This window comes from Nelumbo lutea, chromosome 2 (assembly GCF_056320005.1).
Source record: "Nelumbo lutea isolate HS-2025 chromosome 2, American lotus-T2T, whole genome shotgun sequence".
In the NCBI taxonomy this organism is placed as follows: domain Eukaryota; kingdom Viridiplantae; phylum Streptophyta; class Magnoliopsida; order Proteales; family Nelumbonaceae; genus Nelumbo; species Nelumbo lutea.
In genome coordinates this window covers 47,086,990-47,100,287 of record NC_142685.1, presented here as the reverse complement: position 1 = coordinate 47,100,287, position 13,298 = coordinate 47,086,990, and the positions used below count along the sequence as shown (strand labels likewise).

The 13,298-nt window shown below is 38.6% G+C and overlaps 2 long non-coding RNA genes across 2 annotated transcripts; one reads left to right on the top strand and one right to left on the bottom strand.

Moving 5' to 3' along the window:
- Window positions 1-1,309: 1,309 nt before the first annotated feature.
- Window positions 1,310-2,006, bottom strand: LOC148870409 (uncharacterized). The gene is made up of 2 exons (XR_016106866.1): window positions 1,735-2,006; window positions 1,310-1,603 (listed from the first exon to the last, which is right to left on the bottom strand). It is a non-coding gene; the product is annotated as an uncharacterized LOC148870409 (long non-coding RNA).
- An 8,449-nt stretch (window positions 2,007-10,455) lies between these two features.
- On the top strand, window positions 10,456-10,997 carry LOC148870408 (uncharacterized). The gene is made up of 2 exons (XR_016107578.1): window positions 10,456-10,558; window positions 10,678-10,997. It is a non-coding gene; the product is annotated as an uncharacterized LOC148870408 (long non-coding RNA).
- The last annotated feature ends 2,301 nt before the right edge of the window (window positions 10,998-13,298 follow it).

Below are 13,298 nucleotides of genomic sequence, written 5' to 3'. Positions count from 1 at the left end.
ACATCAGCGCACGTCTTTTTGAAACCGACGACGCGTCGGCGCATGTCTTTTGGAAACTAACAACATGCCGTACACGTCTCTGCAACTGACAACTACCAACGCACGTCTCCTCAAAATGGCAGTGGCGTGCTTTTTTCAAAATTAAAAGACCCGCTGTCACGTCCCAGCGGCGCGATTTTTTGAAATTTAAAATAAACGCACGCTGCCACGTCCGTCAACATTCACAAGCAGTAGGCACATCTCCCACCTTTTCGGACGCTCCAGAAAACTGGAGAACCCTGGCAAAGCACTTCACGCAGTCAAGATTCGAAGAACGGGACAAATCCACCTACCACCTCGCAAAATTCCCCGCGCCAAGGCAAGACCCTTGGCGCGAGGAGTGGGGGGGCAATTGATGAAGGAAGATTTGGCCCGACCTCACAGTTACGCAACACGTGGCAAAGGCAATAGCTCGGCACAAAAGCACGCCTAAGGCGCGAAGCACCAAGGGGAGAAACCGACTGACCGAACTCCCCTACCAGCGGTCCGAACTCCCTATTAGGAGCCCGAACTCACCCTGCAGCCCCAAACCAGACAGTAATCCGAACTGACCTGCATGTAACAGTTCGGAACATACCTCACCGAACTGGCCTGCCTTGTAACAGTTCAGAACACACCTCGCCGGACTGGCCTGCCTTAGCAATTCGGGACACACATCGCCGAACTGGCCTACCCTATATCAATATAGGGCATACCTCCGAACTCAAGACTTCGCCTCGCTCACCACTCCACCGCATCGCCCTCAAGACACCAAAACCAAACAAACCGTACCATGCCTGACACCGAGGAAGTCCGTACCCAAGGGCGGCGCACCTGACCGACTTGGGATCTGACGCTTGACGGCCGCACTCCAAACGGCCACCTGCCACCGCCTCCTGACACCGCCATTTCCAGTTACAGAGACGGTTCTGACAAAAAGCAGTGACGGTTCTGTCCCAGTAGAAAGGACGACGCCCGAACTGACAGAAGCAAGGGTAATCATACCCGACCTGACAAGGGCTTCGGAGCGGGTGCGCGAAGTGGTTATAAAAAGCCCCTACCCCCAACAACAAGGTATGTGAACTTTGCGCCATCTGGTCTATACTTTGCCTTTGAGAGTACTAACTTGAGCTTCGGAGTTATCTCATCGGGTTCCCCCCGGAGTTCCCTCATCTCTTCCGTTTCAGGCTCCCCGTCGCTCCAGTCAGAGGCGAAATCGTTGACAGTTAAGACCGACCGGATTGCGCTCCATTAGTTGACATTTAACTCACACACAAATTCATTATGGTAATGTAAATACAAAGAAACTTCATAGAGGTAACATAGTTATAAGTTACTGAGAAAATAAGAACAGGGGCATAATAAAAACAAGAGTAGAATACTCCATGGAATCCAAAGGCTCCAAAGCTAGTAATCAAAACAATACTTATAGCCATAACTGTACAGACTGAGAATACAATGGAGGCCCTACCATATTTCACTATGGCCCTCTGTACTACCAGTAACCCAAGAAGTGATGCCACAAAAGTGCGAGTAGAAAAGATAATTTCATTTATGTGATCCACGCCGGCCGGTAAGTATTGGACTGCAGACATTGAAGAAGAGAATCAAATCATGAAGGAATAAGTGGTTGTTGTCACCAGCACACAACAAAGCCATAGCAAAGATGATAACTCAGTGTAACAAACATGAACCATGATCTTTCATAGAGTTTACCCAGATATTGCATTCATGAAGGCAACCCAAAATAAATGAAACTTTGCTTGAGGATGTTTCTATTGCACAAGATCATGATGGTAAGCCAGCCAATGCAGTACAAAACTCTAAGACTGGGTCTAATTAGCAATAGTACTCATTTCCCCGGTGGACCTTCGTTCTGAAGACTGATGACTACCGGTGTACTTCACGCTCACGGGCATCGGCTGTACAGTGAAATCGCCTGTGGTTTGCTTCAAGGTTAGGGCTCGGAGGAGAAAATGGGAGGGAGTTCGAATGAGCTCCCAAAACCCAAATAATTCAAATGAAGGAATACTTTTTTGCCTTTTTGCCTTTTTTTTGTCCGGTTCAACCGAATTCAATTGACTAACGCCCAAAAGCCCGTTAACGTTAAGATGGGTTTTAAATAGGTGACGTGTTCGCCTCCTATTGTCGCTAAAACCTTAAAATCAGGGAAATTTACGCAGTAGGCCCCGCAGAAAAATTTATCGTTGAAACCCTAGAACGAGATTAAAACTCAATTCACACCATTGGCCACCTATATAAATCCCACGTCATTCATATTTTCAGGAATACCTAAAATGTACATCAAGAAATGCCACCTCATCTCCAAAATGTCCATTTCACACGTGTGCGGTAATTTTCCTTTCCTCTTCATTTTCACCTCCTTCGAACACAGCTTGAATGCAATCGTGGTCGTAGCGCCTTCAATTCTCTTCATGAGTGCACATCGACAAAAGCGAAGGCATCTCCTTCTTCCTCCCATTGATTCTCATCTTCGTTTTCACGCATTTGGTCTTCTTCACTGGTGCACAGTTGCACACTAACGAAAGCAGAGATATATCCCTTCTTTGCTTTGTTGTCTTCTATGCCGGACCCCAGTTAGACAATGAGCGTAGAAGTATGACCTGTTGAAACTCGAAGTCAAGGTATTTGAAATTTTTGTGCCACATAGGCTTATGTAGAATTCATTTAAAATATCAATTGGATACGATTATATGTTCTACATTTGATTTTTGGCGTGGATTATGCATCCGATCATCAATGAAATGAATTTGTTGATCAACCAAAGTGGTGTTTGCCCAATGCATATTGTTTATCTATGTTTTCTCTATTGAATTCTGGTCCAGGAAAGCTAATGCCAAATAGGCAAAAATGTCTATAGCAATTTCAATGACAAATTTAGGTGGCTCAAATGAATTATGAAATTATAAATGAATTCTGAAATTTCTATTGACCATGTGATCCTAAGCACATGAATTATTAAATTTAAGCCAAATTGTACATTGAAGTTAATGAAAGCCACTAATTGTTTGAAAGTTTTATGTGCCTTATACATAATAAGAATTTGTCCAACAGTAAAAACCATCTCTATAATTGAATGTATATTATTTTTATTCCAAGTTATAACAAATGATAATATAGGCAGAGTTTGGTTGCTATGGTTAATGGTAATGTTTATTAGTGTGAATTTATTTTGTATATTTCTGTTTATAATATTTAATGCATAGTTGATTGATTAACATTGTGGGTACTTTTTTATGTATTCATGGTGCGCAAATGTTATGCGGCTTGAGTTATACGACGGAAGGTGACTCGTGCATTTTAAGTATTTATTTCAGATATGCTATCTGCATGATGCCGATCCAAAGTAAACTATGCACTGAAGTTTTTTTAATAGTACGTAAGTTATAGTCAATTGACATGTTGTTTATGTTAAAACTATGAGTTATTAGTGAAAAGTATAGGGCAAATTTTTTAAACTATCCTTATGGTTTAGCTAATTGACCAAGTATACCCTTACTTTGAAAATTGGCTAATGCTATCTTATTGTTTCTAACAATTGACTAAATCTATCCTTACCGTTAACCTCCGTTAACTTTCTGTCAAAACCCATAAACATGTGACACCACATGACATTTAAAATTTTTAAAACCCAATTCTACCCTTATCCCCTTCCTCTCGACTGGGCACACCTTTCCTCCTCTGGCCTCTCTCTCTTCCCTCTATCTTCCTCCCACATTCTCCACCAACACTAGATCACCAAGAAAACTACACGGTATCAACTAAAAAACCCAAAAAAATAGTAAAGCATATGTCGATCTTTTTACAGTCAAGAACAAAAAAGAATAAAAAAAAATTAAAGTAGAGAATGAACAAGTGAACCAGCACACCCTTCATCTTCTTCAAAAGTGGGGTGCTCTGTTGAGGAAGCAGAGAATGAGTGAACCGAATAAGGGCAGCGGCGGTGGCAACTGAAGCGGTATGAGCAAACTGGGGCGACGACTGCAACTCCCTCTGAAGTCCGATCTCTCTCTCTTCTTCCTCTGGGCGACGACGGTGGCGGCAGCGACAACTGAAGCGGTATGAGCGAACTGAACAAGGGCGACAGCGGCGGCAACCCCCTCTGAAGTCCAATCTCTCTCTCTTCTTCTTCTAGATGACGACGACGGTGATAGCGGCAGTGGCGACAACCCCCTTAGAACTCCCATCTCTCTTTCTCTCTCGTCTTCCTCTGGGCGACGACGATGGCATCAACAACCCCCTTCTAAAATCCCATCTCTCTTTCTTTCTTTCTTCTTGCTCTCAGTGATGGCAATGGTAACCCCTTTGAACAAGAGATGAAATAGAGGGAAAAAAAATAGTTACACTATAAGTTGAGAGTTGATGAGATTGTAGCAATTACATCGATAGCACAATTACTCGACGTTAATGTCAGTCCAACAATAGGGTCTGGCAGCGACTTCCCACCAGGATTTGCATACGAGAGGAATCGCTTGAAGAGTTGTCTTTTTGCCCAAGGCATTGTGGCATTTCTGCTGGTGATGAAGATCAAGCCCAGCTCCTTCAAATAATCTCCAACCTACCGCCGATCTTGCCACGAAGGTGCTAGTGTGAGAGGGAGTCGACGTAGATGATGATGGTGGAGCTGAACCTGACCCCAAGTCCTTTAGCTTGACTTGCATCAGCGAGATAACAAGCGTGGATCTATTTTTGGTGAAAAAAACTCATCGACCTCCACCGGACCTCCATCGTTCGGTATTTGCAGCGACCATCGTAGTTGGTGATGGTCGTGTGGCTGGATGGTGTTCCTCCCTCTTCTCTTTCGACATATGGGGTGAGTGTCTGAGAGGGATTATGAGTTAATTAAAATGAAGGACAAAAATGTAACTTCACATAGGGGTAAAACGGGTACTTGGCCTTTTCCATCCATGTTTAATGGCTAAGACTACACTTAGTCAATTGTTAGAAACACTAAGGATACACTTAGTCAATTAGCTAAACCATAAGGGTAGTTTAAGAAATTTACTCAAAAGTATATTATCCCCTCCTCCACAACTAATTAAAGTACAAGGTGAAGTATTTCAAGTGCCAAAGGAAATATATTATTCGTGTGTCGAAACACCGTAAAATCCCAATAGGATCTTTTACTCGTACCCTAACAATCTTGATGTAACTAATATTGCCACCTAATATTGTTCATTGCTTAGATATTTAGAGCTTCAATATTCATATTGATATTTTTTTCTTTGAATGTGAGTAAGGGAATCTGCCAGTTCATAGGCAATTGAAATGCGAGTTAGATAAAAGAACACATCAATGGTCATTACAATTTTTTTTGTTGGGTAATTTTCAATAGCTTTGTAGATGAAATTACTTATCCAATGAACATTGGCGGGAATATTGGCTACCACATTCTTGAGCTAGAGAGAGTGGTGTCTTAGGGCCTATTCGTTTGCTCTGAAGTCTGACATCTAAAAGTGCAATAATTATATTAAGAGGTATATTGATATTGGTGAACTTTTATTTTTTTCTGAACTTTGAATACAAAGAATGTTGTTCTGAACTTTGAATTCTGAATTATGAAAATTATCAAATATCCATTTTGACCCCATATATGAGAATTTTTTTTATCTTTTTGGGGGTATCATTGGAAAACAAAAAATTGTATGATTACACTTTAAGAGATAAAATATTGTATGAAACAAACAACAATTTTTCTCTTAAAGTTAAAATATTCCTCTTAAGAGTTAAGAGGAAACAAACAGACCCTTAGTGTCACAAACAGATGGATTCCATGGTGTCATCTCAAAACCTATTATTGAAAAGGATGAAGATAATTAGGTTTATAGTTATTTCCTTTGTCGTTTTAATTCTATTTTTATATACATTTAAAAGCCACCAGTAAATCATCATGTTTTTTAGAAGGTGAATCGTAATGCATATATTATCTATGCATAACCAATTATTCATGTAGTATTTATGCATTTATTTTGTTAAACTTAAATTTTGAACATTATAATAAGCTTTAGATAGAAATATGAGTAATGCATTTTGTTTTATTCCTTTTTTCTTTTTGTAAAAAACAAATATATGGTAATAATACATTCTCTATTGACGATGCCACGTACCTCTAATTCATATCTTCCATTTAGCATCTTGTAAATAAGAGAATAGGATTAATTGATGCCATAATTAAAAGTGAAAGTCAGGTTTATGTAAGAAGATGAGATTGGGAAAATGTCAATTTTGTAGGACTGAGACATACATTTGCATGGGCTTCTGCAAATGCATACCCTTTGAATGTCGGGATGGTGGAAGAGGCGCCCTTTAGGTCAGTAACACCGATAACTAGTGAACAATGATCTTGCCCCAGCACATAGCAATATGTCATCTGTGTTCGTTGTTGTCCTTGATCCTATGGATGATAATGAGGTTAATTGATGTAGTTGTCTTTGAGCGAGTGACCTCAACTTTCGCCTTACACTCTTAGTGGGGTTAAAGTTGGCAATGCAAGACTTACTCCACCATATAGGTAGAAACGTAAGTCGATTCAAGCACATAGGGCAGTGAACAATAGTCATAGAATCATATTTTCAGTTAAAATTTTACATAAATCTAGTTCCCCTTCCACTTAATCATTTCCTCTGGTAGGTGGGGTTTACCTAACTCGGTCGCCGCAATTCACAACAATGGAAGCAAGGAAGATGACGAACAACGTTCGCATAATCAGATTCCCATATAGAACTTTACATACATCTTGCTTCAAATTAATCCTCTTCTTTGACATTTATTCACTTCCAATGCTTCCAAAAAGATATTGGGATGGTAAGGGGTGTTTACTTGACTTGTTCGTTACAACACCGTGGTGAGACACACACAAACGGCGACAAAAGATACTTACAAAATAAGACTATCGATGCAAAAATTGGCAAACATCTAGTTCCCCTTTCCACTTATTCCTCTCATATGTTATGAATTCACTTACAATGCTTCTAAAAATATAACATAATGGTAATTTAGATTTACGTGACCAATTTGTTATAACCCTGTGATAGGATACACATGAATGGTGATAGACGATGCTTACAAAATCATATTATTGTGCAAAATTTGATGTGCAATGAGTTTTTCCTTCAATTTAATTTGATTCCCCTGACATTATTTCAACACCAATGCTTCCAAGTGGATATTAGGATGGTAAGTGGGGTTTATGTGACCCATTCGTCGTAGCCCCTTGCGGATGATGCTCACAAAATCATATTAAACGGTGTAAAATTTAACGTACCTCTAGTTCCCCTTTCTACTTAATTTGATTTATATGACATGGATTCACTTCCAATATTTCTAAGAGGATATTGGGATGGCAAGGGGGTTTAGTTGATTTTATTCATCAGAACCCACAATGGGATATGCATAGATGGTGATGAACTACACTCATAGAATTAGATTAGCAGTACAAAATTTTATGTAGATCTAGTTCCCCTTTCCACTTAATCCTCTACTATGGCAAGACACACAAGGACGGCGATGCAAAATTTGACGTTTATCGATCCCCTTTCCACTTAATTCGATTCCTCTATCATGGCAAAGGAATAACCATATTGCCCCATTTAAATAATCGTAACATGGCAGTGGGTCTGTGGCCTTGAACGTTGTACAATGCTCGTACAACCATGCCCACAAGTGAAGAGAATTAAAGATTTTACTCTTTCAATAACAACAAAAACAAAATTGTTCCATGCCATATAATATGAGAAGTTAAACTGAAATATATATGAGAGAGACTAACACACACTGTGAAAGCAACAACACAACCAAACACATTGTCCGAATATAATGTTCGACCATCGATACTAGACTGGCAGGCATCATTAGCAACTCTATCAAGGGCATGTATTAGGAATTGATACACACATTGTGCCCATGAATAATCTCAAATGTGGATTAGGTCATTAACATATTCCACCCAAATAGGGTTCACTTAGGGACACCTTGAGGGAACAATACCGAACTAGAAAGATGCAAAATAAGCAATTTCACCACATCTTCAATGGCTTCATGTGACTCCTTATGCACTATATCCAAAACCTTCTCCTCCACCAAAGTCTACAACAATTGTGTTAAAACATTAACACTACCATCAAACAAGTGAATAATGAAGTCAGAGTTCATAGTATCCATCTTTGTATCCACGGGTTGCCCATGTAGTCTCAGACCCAATATGAATAAATTGTCATGCTCCATAAAAGGCATGAATTCACCACCTAGATTGAACAAGCAATTGTCCGAATCCCAACATTGAACTAGTTCAAGAATAAATGTCTTATCAAATATGATATGTAGAATATGCAGGAAGTATCCGAACGGAGTGGCTTCCATTGCTTCTATATGCTCTACTCTCAAGAGCAACCTTGCAGTAAGTTTCCTAAACTGTTTCTGGGAACATCTCGTGCCAATTTCCCTAGATGCCATTGTTTGAAAGTATTTCCCTGATGCACATAGATAATATAGATCCATACAACATTACAACCAAATAATATAATGTATAGTATAATTCCTTTAATTTGGTTGTATATATTGAATGGTTGAACTTACTGCTTTGGTGGGTTATTTATTTCTCTTTCCGTTGAAAAATAAGACCAATTTACTTTTTCCAAATTGCATATGGAATCAATGCGATTCTAGGGAAAGCAATGGAAGATTTAAACAAATTCAAGATCAAAGAAAAGATTCATAAACATTTAAAAAAACACTCAACAACCAATAAAGGATTAGATTAGATGAATAAGAATTCAATAGGGAAAGCAAATGCATCTCTAATGCTTAATATCAAAGAGATAAACAATATATGTTGAGTGAACACCACTTGGTTAAACAACCAATACATTTCATTGAAGACCAAATCCACAATCCACCACAAAAAATACCCAACATAGAACATATATTCGAATCCAACTAATATGTTAAATGAATTCGAAAAAAACCCTATGCAACCGACATTTAAAATACCTATTTTTTTTTTCGAGTTATAGCAGCTCACAATTTTATAAGTATGACGAAGAAGACACGACAAAGGAATGAAGTGATATATCTCTGTTTCCGTTAGTGTGCACCAATGGGGAGAATCAGAGGCACTGTAGATTTCCCCATGAAAGCACTATATTTCAGGTTATTTGATGGAGGTGAAAATGACGATGGGAATCAACATGGGAAGAGGGAGATATCTCTGCTTCCATCGGTGTGTGCTAGTGAAGAGTATTGAAGGTGCTGTGCTGTAGATTTTCCGATGAAGACATTCAAGTTGTTAGTCACATGAAAAACGATCATGCCCCATCTTGCTCATTTTCATTTGTTAAAGAAACTCTATGTCAACAATCATAAGCCGTTGGCTTATGTGTACAAAATTGTTGTCATAAATGTTTATTAGCAGACTTCTTTGAAAACTTACACCAACAGACATTAACCATTGGCCACTGGCCAATAAACATCTATACCAACCATTTTGGAAACCTAGGCCGGTAGTGTATGATTGCCAACACAGAGTTTTTATTTTTCTTAGAATGAAAGTGAGCAACAAAGGGTAATTGTCAGTCTGGAATAAATCATTTGTTAGGAAAAAACATTTGGTTCATAGCAATATTTTCTCATTCTACCAATTTTTATCCATTCTTATTGATTTTATAATTTTATCTTAAATAAGAATAAAAAAAAATTAGAATTGACCAAACACGGCTTAAAATGCCCATAGAAAATTGTCTTATTCATATATCTAGTCCTCAAAAACAAGATTCTTAAACAAGATGAATTACACCCAAATTTCCCTTTTTGCGGGGAAGCCAATTGGGCCACACTCATGACAAATTTAGGATGATGTGTCAAAGTATTGCCAGCCCACGAGCCCATGGCCAGAGAAGCAAGATACCTTCCAACACCCTATCACATCATTTGATACCATACATCTCATACATTGCAGGTCTCACTCGAGTTGACATCTCTGCCCACAACACCCCACGGTACATCCGGGCCGTGTATTAAGAACATCATGAGAATTCAGTCTTGATGATGTCATCATCAGGAGATATTCTCAATACACGACGGAAATGTTCTGTGGGGAGACTCTCTGTGTGGTGGAAATGTGATGTCGTCTAACTTTTATGATGGACCCAATTTGATAGTGCGATGTGCGGTGTCAGATCGAGTTGATAGTTGATAGGGTGCTGGAAATCGTTTTATTGGCAGGAGAAACCAATTAGATTTCAGAGTTTAGCACTATAGCTTCTCTTAAGTCTTAACTGAACCAGATTGTGAGGCGCGCCTGTGGGACGCCGATGTTAACTCTAATAAAACAGATCCGGAGATTCGAACCGGCGACCATCCACAGAAAATTAGGGTTCGATAGTATAAATTATTACACCTCCCCCTAGTATCTTAGAACCCGAGGCACCCCTTCCTTTCATCCCAGTTGTTTTCGGCCGACTAGGGTTCTGAGATCTGAAGAAGGGACTGGTTGGGTTTCCAGACACCTACCATGAGAGCTAAGGTATGAACTGTGCTATATTTGCTTTTTCGTTTTTCTTACCAAAAAGAAATTATCTGTTATTCGGTTGAGATAGTGATTGATTCATGTTATTTATTCGTTTCTCGTGTTTCATTTAACAGTGGAAGAAGAAGCGCATGAGGAGGTTGAAGAGGAAGCGCCGAAAGATGAGGCAGCGATCCAAGTAGAACTTGAGTTCGGCTCATGGCGGTTTTTGTCTTCAGAGTTTGGAGTCGTGCCCCCCACCCCCAATTTGCCTGTTCAAGATGCTGACAGTTGGAAATGTGATTTTATTATTGCTTAACTTCACTTTTCTAGTAATGCTTCCTCATGATGTTGTTAATGAATTTAGTAATTTAGGCTTGTCTTACGATTAGCGATTTATATTTTCGGGATTTTCGTGCTCTGATTAGTAATTATTATCACCTTTTTGCTTGATTTAGTTCGTGCATACTTCTATTTTGTTACTCTAAATTATGTTTTCTGTGAGAAAGGGCTGATGATTGGAAATGACTGCTAAACTTTGAACTATCTATTTAGAGGGCGGTGTCTACCTCATGAGATTTATATTTGCTCATATGGTACCTAAATTAGGTACTGCAATAACAAAGTTATTCTTAAGCCTTAACCCACAGTTTGCGAATTTTATATTCCAACATACAGTCTATTTGAATCCACATTTTAGGAAGAACTATAGATGCTTGATGTATAATTTGTGAACGTCGGTGTAAGAATGGGTTTGAACATGCAACCCATCTTTGTTCTCTTAGAGCACTTTTCATAGATTGCGTGACCTCACCTCACCTACACAACTCAACAAATCCTTGTTCCCACTATATAAAAGAATCTTGTTCTTCTATTGTATTCCATCAGGTTCCATGCCCCCTGTCAAATTGTTTTACAATACACCTTTAACCTCATTGTGGAACTCAGGTTCAAGACCTGTTATATTTAGCATTGTCTTCAGAACTCTTCTCATGTTATTGCCGAATTAAGGTTAACACTAAACAGTCTTTGGGACATATCAGCTGGTAACTGTTAATATGCTTTAAGTGGCAAAGAAGCAAGCCATTCAGTCCAGCCACTTCAGCTGATAATTGGATCAAATAGGAATAGACCCTTATTCGTTCAAATTATTAAATGCACACATGCTTTTGAAATCTAAATATGGTTTTGTTGATATGTTGAACCTTATTAATAATTGTAAGCTCATCATAAGAAATACATCTTCGGGTAGTTTTTGTGAAGTGTGAAATATTGGGAAATACCTAAATTCTTGAAAAAAGGTTGGAAAAAAGTAGTAGAACAAAGGTGTTAAAAAAAATTAAAACTAATCTATTTAGCACCTTGTATTATGGTTTAGTGGCTATAACTCTTGCCTTGTCGCATGGATGATCTCGTTTCCAATCTTGTCAATTAGTTTTTTTCATACTCTGCTAAAAGTAATACAGGTGATATGCACGGATTGGTAATTTGGTATTAAAATGGCCATTGTAATTAGGTTCGGGTTCCTGATAAAAAAGGACATTGAAATGGTTGTGGGTTAGTTTAAGTATCATATTTAATATTTTTTTTTGAAATGCAGAAAAATCATAAAAGCCATAAAGAATTTTAAGCAAAAACCTCTAGCTTATTGGTCTTGCCCCCCCCCCCCCCCCTCCTGAATCTAGATTCGGTATGGAATGGAAAAATATCGAAGTGGCTAGGTTTGGTGCAGAACTTGCATCTAAATTTCTTATAAACATAAAAAAAAATTTTAATTATTTGATTAAAACGTGTAAAAATACAAACTATCAATCATCTTCAAGTTCAAAATATTATTAAATTTAACATTTGATACATAAGTTCATGTCTTTAGCCTAATACTCGTAAAATCTATCCGCAAATAAACGTTCTCCATTGATGTAGATAGGGCTGTAGGATAGAAATTGTCATTCTTAATATATATATATTAGTAGGGACTCGAGTGATGCATGAGAAATCTTAAAGATTAAAGATTTAATAAATTTAGTTTTTTTAATAATTTTTATTATTTTTGAATAAATTTTTGATTAACTTTAGATAAATGGAAATAATTATAAAAATTAACATTTTTATTAATTTCACTAATAATTAACAATTATATAGGAATGACAATGGAGTGGGTTCAGGATAGGGCACCCCATCCCTACCTCATTGTCAAGACACTCTACCCCATCCCCACCTTGTCCCCAGTGTTATGTGGGTTTAGGGCAATGTAACCACTCCTCAATGTCGGATGAGTTCAGGGGCAAGGTACCCACTCCTCATGAAGGATGGAGAATCTTTGAATTTTCTTACTTCGTCCCTAGTATTGGGTGGGTTCAAGTTGAGGTGTAAATTGGGACATGCTGGGTCGGCACAACACGATCCACATTGGTCTTGCACAAAGTGCAAGTCATGCCATGTTGGCCCACAAGGCATCCCGAGTCATGTATGCCACACACCAAGCCAAGCTCAAGGCAAGGCATCCACTCCCCATCCAAGGTTTTTAAAATTGGACTGGATAGGGAACCGTTCTAGGGTTGAATGGTCTGATTGTTTGGTCCAAACGGATGACTCGCTCTAACAAAAAAAATTAGAAAAACAAAAAAAGGACAAAAACTGTTATCCGGGTTGATGGTTCGATTACCCAGGTCAACAATTCGCTAATCAAATAAACAATTTTTGGACAAAAAGCCGTTTTGAGGTGAAACGGTGTCCGATTTCCAATTTTTTTGGTCTA